Genomic DNA, 7,727 nt, shown 5'->3' on the forward strand with positions numbered 1-7,727 from the left:
CCAAAGACACAAAGCACATGGTCATCTTAATAGATGCAGAAAAACACCTTTGACAAAGTCCAACACTCATTCATGATAAAAACCCAAAAAAAAACAAAAAAAAAGGGCCTTAACCCAAACCGAAAAAAGGCATCTATGACAAACCCACAGCCAACTTCATACTAAATGGACAAAACCCAAGAGTTTTCACTCTAAAATGGGGTTCCAGACAAGGATGTCCACTATCACCATTTCTATTCCATATAGTTCTGGAAACACTAGCCAGAGCAAACAAACAAGAGAGAGAAATAAAAGAATAAGGATAGGAAAGGATGAATGTAAATTATCATTATTCTCTATAACATTATACTTTACATAGAAGACCCCAAAATCTCCACCAAATGACTTCTAGATTTAATAACCAAATTCAGTAGCTGGATAAAGCAATAGATTTTAATGTTCTCACTAAGCATAAAAGATAAGTTGATGAGTTAGATAATAGTTTCATTGAATCTTTTCATAATTTATACATATTTCCAAACATCAAAATTGTACCTCATAAATATTGAGAATAATAGATAATAATCACTTACAATTAAAATAAATACATGAATATTTTTAAAATAAAAAATAAAAATCTTTGACATAACTAGGAAAAAATACTGGCATATAGGAATAAATTTCCCAAAACAGTACTAATGAAGTTGGTAAAACTATGGTACTAGTAAAGTAAATTTTGCTCATAAAAAGATGAATACATTTCTGGAAATGCAAAAATAAAATACTATTTTTCATTTATTAAATTGATAAGAATATATTTTCAGTCATAATGTTGATATACAGTAAATGCAGATTCATTCAAGAGTGTTAAAATATTCATGTCAACTGACCAAACAATTCAACTTCTAGGTAATTTATAAGAATTGATTAGAAATGTGCAAAATTATTTACATATTATTTTACTAATAAGACATTGGAAAGAATCTACTTGATAGTAAAGAAGCTGGATAAATAAATTTATTACATAATTAAATTGTGGGTTATTCTACAGCATGAAATAAACAAAAGGATTATATAAAACTAAAACAATTATGCATAGCAACGGAAATATTCAAAATATTTAAGAAACTCAGGAAACTCATCATCAGTGAAAACAAATGGTTCAATTAAACAGTAACAAACTATCTAAAAGGATATTTTCAAAAGAAGGCTTATAAACAATCAAGGAACATGTGAAAAATGTTCAATAACATGAATGTCAAGGAAATGCAAGTCAAAATTACAGTAGGATATCATTTGATTTCAATTAAGAATGACTAGCATGAAAAAAATTTGCTGTGAAGAGGGTACTATTATACGCTATTGATGGGAATGTAAATTAGTAAGGCTATTATGCAGAACACTATGGAGGTTCTTCAAAAAATTAAAAATAGATTTACCATATGATCCATTTATTCTACTTCTGCATATATATGTTAGGATATTAAATCAAAATACCAAAGTTATACCAGCAGTGTAACATTTATTATGTCACTATGCAAAATATGTAGGCTACATAATCAATTTAGGTGCTAATGATGGATGAATAAATAAAAGTTGTGATACACATGCATACACACTGGACTATTACCCAGGCATAAAGACAAATGAAATATTGTACTTTGCTGCAAAATGAAAAAAACTGGAGGATATTATGTTCAGTGAAGCAAGCCAGACACAGGAAGATAAGTATTATGATACATCTCATATGTGGAAGCTCAAGAAAGTTGACATGAATACACACAAGTAATTACTAGATGCCCAGCAGAGTGAAAGGAAGATTGATAAGGGAACGTGGACTTCTATAGAAAACAATTATTAAGTTTTATTCAGAAACCGATCAACACAGATTAATATTTTAAGTGTCACCAGTGACTTTTTTTTACTGAGAATGTAATGCAGTCCACCAGCATTATCAATACTTCAAACAAGATTCATACCTGCCTATGTTCTGGGCTCACCAACTTCAAACTCCTTTAAGGACTCAACGGTATTTCCTTCCATATCTTTCACAATGGTGTTTATGTTGAGGTTGCATTTTGGAACTTTTCTGTAATCTTCTAAATCTAACCACTATACCCGGTATGGATTTCCCTCTTATGATCTGTGTGGAAATTACCTTTAAACCTCTAACACGGGAAAGATTTGCTTTGAAGTCAAATCAAGAAAATGTGAAATAACTTTGGTAAGGAGTTTCCTTTCTTTAGAAATTAGCACCACTCTCTATCCCCTAGGAGTGGAATCTAAGACTATCCAAAAACATTAATTGTGTGGCCCACCAATAAATTCACTCATAGTTTAGTAAATGAACAACAAAGTTGCTCTGAGTTTTCAAAGCAATAAGTGTTTAAATATAAAAGCAAACCATATAAGACATCAGACACCTGTAATGAATGGTAGGGTATGCATGTGATGTGTGTGGAGAGCTGTGTATATATGAAATACTATCTGTGTCTCACAGATAGCAAAGACACAGACAGCACAGAGGGAAGGTAATGATTACAGAACATGCGAATGGAACCTTACAACATTCCACAATTCTGAAATTTCCCTCACCCAAGGTATAGGACTACCCCAAATACGAGGGCAAATACTTGTTTCTTTCCAATAGGAGAGAGAATACATTCATTTTCAACAGGGGAGAGGAAGTGGATATACTTATTCAGCTTTTAATTTCAGTGATGTTTGGTCTCTGAGTTTAAAACTACTAGATATATCCTACCCAGGTGTACGTTCTATTTCAGGTTGGGATTCTTATTAGTTTAAAGCTTAAGACCTTAGGAATAACTTTATTGGAATGATCATCTTAATAAACCAACATAACTGGCATTCAGTGAAGAAGACAAAAAAAATTGGCAAAAACTATTATAATTTAAAAAATAAGAAAACAAATTTTATAACGGTGTCATTTTTTACTCATAAACCTAGCCAATGTGTGGGTATGTATACTCTGTGACACACAATTACTTACTGAGGATTAACGCATAATGTGTCCATTTGATTATTACTAGAATAAGGAAACAAGTCTTGGTTATCAAATGTAGTTCCTTTGTTATTTTTCTATTTCAAGTATTTTATTCTTAGCCTTTCTTAGAAATTGATGATGAGTATTAGAGATTTCTCACTAGAAGTAGTATATTAAATAAGCATTACAATGTTATCAATGTCAAAAAATATTTCTTAGGACTCCTGAATCTGAACTATGCATTATATTTTTTCAATAGACTTTAACTTACTTTTCATTAATATTTTAATTAATTGACTAAAGGCAGGACACTCCTCAATGGCTGGGAGTACAGTCATAATTTCTAAAAAATGCAGTAAATTCACATCAAGAAAAATCATTTTGGTGGTATACATGAATATGTCAAAATAATTTAACATATGTTTATTTTTATCAGAGTTTATCAATATTAATGAAGTAGCTACATTGGGTGTGGTGGCACATGCCTGTAATCACAGAATTCAAGAGACTGAGGCAAGAGGATCACAATGAGTTCAAGGCCAGCCCTGGCTGCATAATGAAGCTAAGGCCAATCTGAACTACCCAGCAATACCTAGTCTCAAATAGATGAATAAATGAATTAATTAATTATAAAGAAAGTAACTAGCATCTGTTATTGTATTACTAACCAGTGTCTGCATATGCACCATGTAATAACTAGTAATACTTAAAATACTCAATCTTCATGACCAGTAAATATTTCCAAAAATGAAATAATTGATTTATTTATTATTGGATCATGTTATAAGCTGTTAAAAGGGAATGGTCTTTGGAACAGTAGTCCATTAAAGAATCATTGGTATCTTTTATGTCTATTATAAAGGTGGTATCTTGTATTGGAAACCACACTAAAAATCAACATCTTCCTAAGCAGTGAAACTGCACAACAAAAATAGCAGTAGAAGCAAGAAACAATCAAAAAGAGATTTAAAACTGCTCTCAGTACAATATTCATATGTGTGTATTTCTTGTGTTTGTTCTTCAAGAATTTGGGCTATTTAATCCTAAGAGCAAAAAAGGAGCTTCATATTACTCATATAAATCATGTGTACATAATAGTGGATTTTTCTGGGAACAAATTCTTGAAAGCAGATTATATGCTCACTTTTCAGTCATAGAACTAAGTGGACATAGAGGAATAAATAGTAAAATTGATTCATTTTATTCAGTTTAAGTAATGGGTCATGAAAAATGTTTTACTCATAATTTTAAAAAACATCCCATTTAACCACATTCTTTTGTGAGTATGTTCTTAGAACATTCAGTGACAGACTTCTATACCCCGCTTAATTTTATTTTGTTTTTTGATCACTGGTTAATTTTTAAAAGACATATTTGTTGTAGTGGATTGACAACTGGTGGTCAACTTATAACCCTCAGCTGAACTGAGTAAGCATGGTGCTGGGTGTGGGAGGCCCACCTGAGGATTTTTGCCAGCAGCATTAGAGGCAGAACTGGAGAAGAAGAAAAAAGGCCCTTGGTAGCTGAGAAGAGGATGTTGAGAACTGAGGATGGCTGTTGGGAGCTGGTAGCAGCTGTAAGGAGCTGTTGGTTCTTTTGGAGGAGCTCATCATGCTGGCTTTCCTGATGAACTTGGATGTTTTCATCCTCCGAGGAGCTCTGGACCTCGCTGGCATTGAGAATAGCTTCAGTTCACTTTGGGGGAGCTCTGGTCCTCACTCTGAGAATTACTTCCTGGCTCTGGAGGGGAAGAAGGTGCACAGCTCAGTTTCCTAAAACAGCTTTCTGTATTGGCTTTCCTGATGGGAACGCAGCTGTTTTTCACCATTGGAGGAGCTTGGTACCTCACTGTTGTAGAGGATTTCTGTGGTACTTTTCAGGAGAGTGCTGGTTCTTTGGTTTTTCTCCGGTACTGGGAACTGAACTCACGACCTTGCGCTTGCCAGGCAGGCGCTTTTGCCGCTGAGCTAAATCCCCAGCCCCTAGAGTGCTGGTTCTTACTTTACCTGTGGCTTCCTGGCTCCAGTGTATATCCCTCAGCCTGCTAGCACAGATTCTTCATCCCGCTGGCACAGACTTCCTAGATTCCACCACTGACCTTTTGGCCTTCCCAATGCATATCCATAAAACGGGCCTACATGAGATATTGTTATGGACTCTGGGTCTCCAGTTAGACTCATGGGAGACACTGTTATGAGCTCTAGGTCTTCAGCTAGCCTCATGCAGGACATTTCCATGGGATCCAAATCCTCGGCTAGATTCCTTGGTCTTAGTGTGTAGACAGATTTCCTACACTCTCCTATATATCATTCTTTGGCTAACTATTATAAATGACCTTATAAAATATGTGTCCTCTATTATATTGGTTCCCCTTGCAAAAATATCCCCCAAACCATAACATTTGTATTTGTGAAGCCTACTCTAAGAAAGATAATACCTTTAGATATTTACAAAATAAGCCAGTTACAGACTCCCCAGTAACAACTTTTAATCAATGCTTTATGGGAGTATATGTTCTTTAACTATATAATCTAGAGGGCAATGAGGTCTAGGATTGTTTCCCCCACAAAATTAAATTCTACTTTTTTCCAAAGATTTTTAAAGAGAATGACCCTGACACATGAGATGCTCACTAAAAATGGTTGGATAGAGTAATGATTGAGCAATAGAATAATCTGACTTCACATTTCCTTTTGCTTACTCGAATTGAACATCATAGAAAAAATCCAGGTGTCCTTAGTGTCCTTAGGTTGCTTGTCTATAAAAGCAGCAGTGACAGCACACACTGATAGAGGCCTCATAAATCTTGGATAAGGCCTCTGCAGAATAGTAAATGTTTTGTATACTTGGGCTGAACTAGGTTATCTGTCTGAGAGGATTCCTGCGTGTTACACTGTGAAAGGCTTCCTTCACTTCCTTGTTTCTCAAAGTGTAGATGACAGGGTTCAGAGCAGGTGTGACCACTGTGTACATGAGTGCCGTGGCCTTGTCTGTGTCTTGGGTGTGCTCAGTCTTGGGTTGGAGATAAGTGAACAAGGCTGTGCCATAGAAGAGAGAAACGACCAGAACATGAGAGGAACACGTGGAGAAAGCTTTGCGTCTGCCAGCTGCCGAAGGGATTCTCAGGATGGTCACCAGGATGCGCATATAGGAGCACAAAATGAAAATACAGGGACTCATAATAAAGATCACAGAAAGGAAAAAAACACAACCTCATGGTGGGAAGTGTCCACACAAGCCAGTTTCACTACAGGCATGATGTCACAAAAGAAATGTTCGATCTTTCCCGCTCCACAGAAAGGCAGAGTGAAGATCCAGGTGATCTGGGCTGACTCCACCACCATCCCAGTGATCCATGATGCTGCAGCCAACTTCAAACAGACGGGAAGGCTCATCAGGAGAGTGTAATGCAGAGGGTAACAAATAGCTACAAAGCGGTCATAAGCCATGGCTGCCAGCAGGCAGCATTCTGTCAGTCCCAAGATGGCAAAGACGTACATCTGGGCTGCACAACCACCCACACTTATGGTCTTGTTCTCCACCAGCAGGTGCACCAGCATCTGAGGCACCACACTGGTGATGTAGCACATCTCCAAAAAGGAGAGGTTCACCAGGAAGAAATACATGGGAGTGTGCAGGGAAGGGGTGACCCAGATCAGACAGATGATGATGAGGTTTCCTCCCACAGTAAATAAGTACATGATTAAGAACAAAACAAAGAGTACAATTTGTAACTCTGCCAGAGAAGAAAAAGCCACAAATGTGAATTCTGTGCAGAAGGACTGATTTCCACTCATCATGGGCTCAAAATGTCAGACATCTGTAAAGAAAACAGACAAGATACGTTACAGGGTGCCTAGGACTCTGGTCATCTAACACACCTGTCTATCAAACTTTAGTGAAAGAGGTCTCCTAGAATCTGAGATGAAACCTAGACAACTGGATTCCCCTGTTACATCTTTATAATAACTAACCAATTAAAATGAAGGTATATTCCTTCCCAGTTTCAAGTTGTAGATAGTGTTCTATTTTCACATAAGCTTTTACAAAGAACACCTTTATGTTCTTGATTCTGACTTTATATGTTAATTAGAAACTATTATAAACTATTGTGTACTTAATATACGAAGTCATTACAGTGGAAAAGAGTCACATAAAAGCTAAATGTAGAGAGCAAAATAGCAAAGTGTTATATTCTGCTCTGAATTTTACAACCCCCTTTCTATATTAAAGTGCCTGAAAGGGAGTTTATTTCCTGTTACTTATCAAACATTTACATATGTGCTGTTATTTATTTTAATTTGAACAGAGTAATCCAATAATTAGGCAGCTATGATCCATGGAATTAAACCAACAGAATTCTTTTCCATAAAATTTATGCAATTTTACATGAGATTGGGACTATAAGGACATACCTAGGACCACAAGGTAAACTTCTTTCTTCTTTTTGGGCTTCTAGACTTGCTACATTTCCAAATTGTAACATGATGATAGAAAGTGCAGTATTTGTATTCTTGTAAGAGCCCATTGGGATTACATCCATTGCATCATTTAGTTATGCTGATCTCAAGAGAAATATGCCAAAAATAACAAAAATGAAATGTTCAATGTGCAACCTGAATTTTGTCTTTTGAATATATTTCCAGAGATAATCTACAGTTATCATACATCGTTTAAGTTTCAATCAACTAATTTTGTAATTGTACCCATTATACAACCAAAATAATTATTGAGCTTTATGGAT

General features: G+C 35.5%; 1 pseudogene; it reads right to left on the reverse strand.

Annotated features, from left to right (window-relative positions):
* Positions 1-5,839: 5,839 nt before the first annotated feature.
* On the reverse strand, positions 5,840-6,783 carry LOC102016027 (annotated as a pseudogene).
* Positions 6,784-7,727: the final 944 nt, after the last annotated feature.

The sequence above is a fragment of the Chinchilla lanigera genome, unplaced genomic scaffold (genome assembly GCF_000276665.1).
Source record: "Chinchilla lanigera isolate Chin_1 unplaced genomic scaffold, ChiLan1.0 scaffold00057, whole genome shotgun sequence".
NCBI classification, from domain to species: domain Eukaryota; kingdom Metazoa; phylum Chordata; class Mammalia; order Rodentia; family Chinchillidae; genus Chinchilla; species Chinchilla lanigera.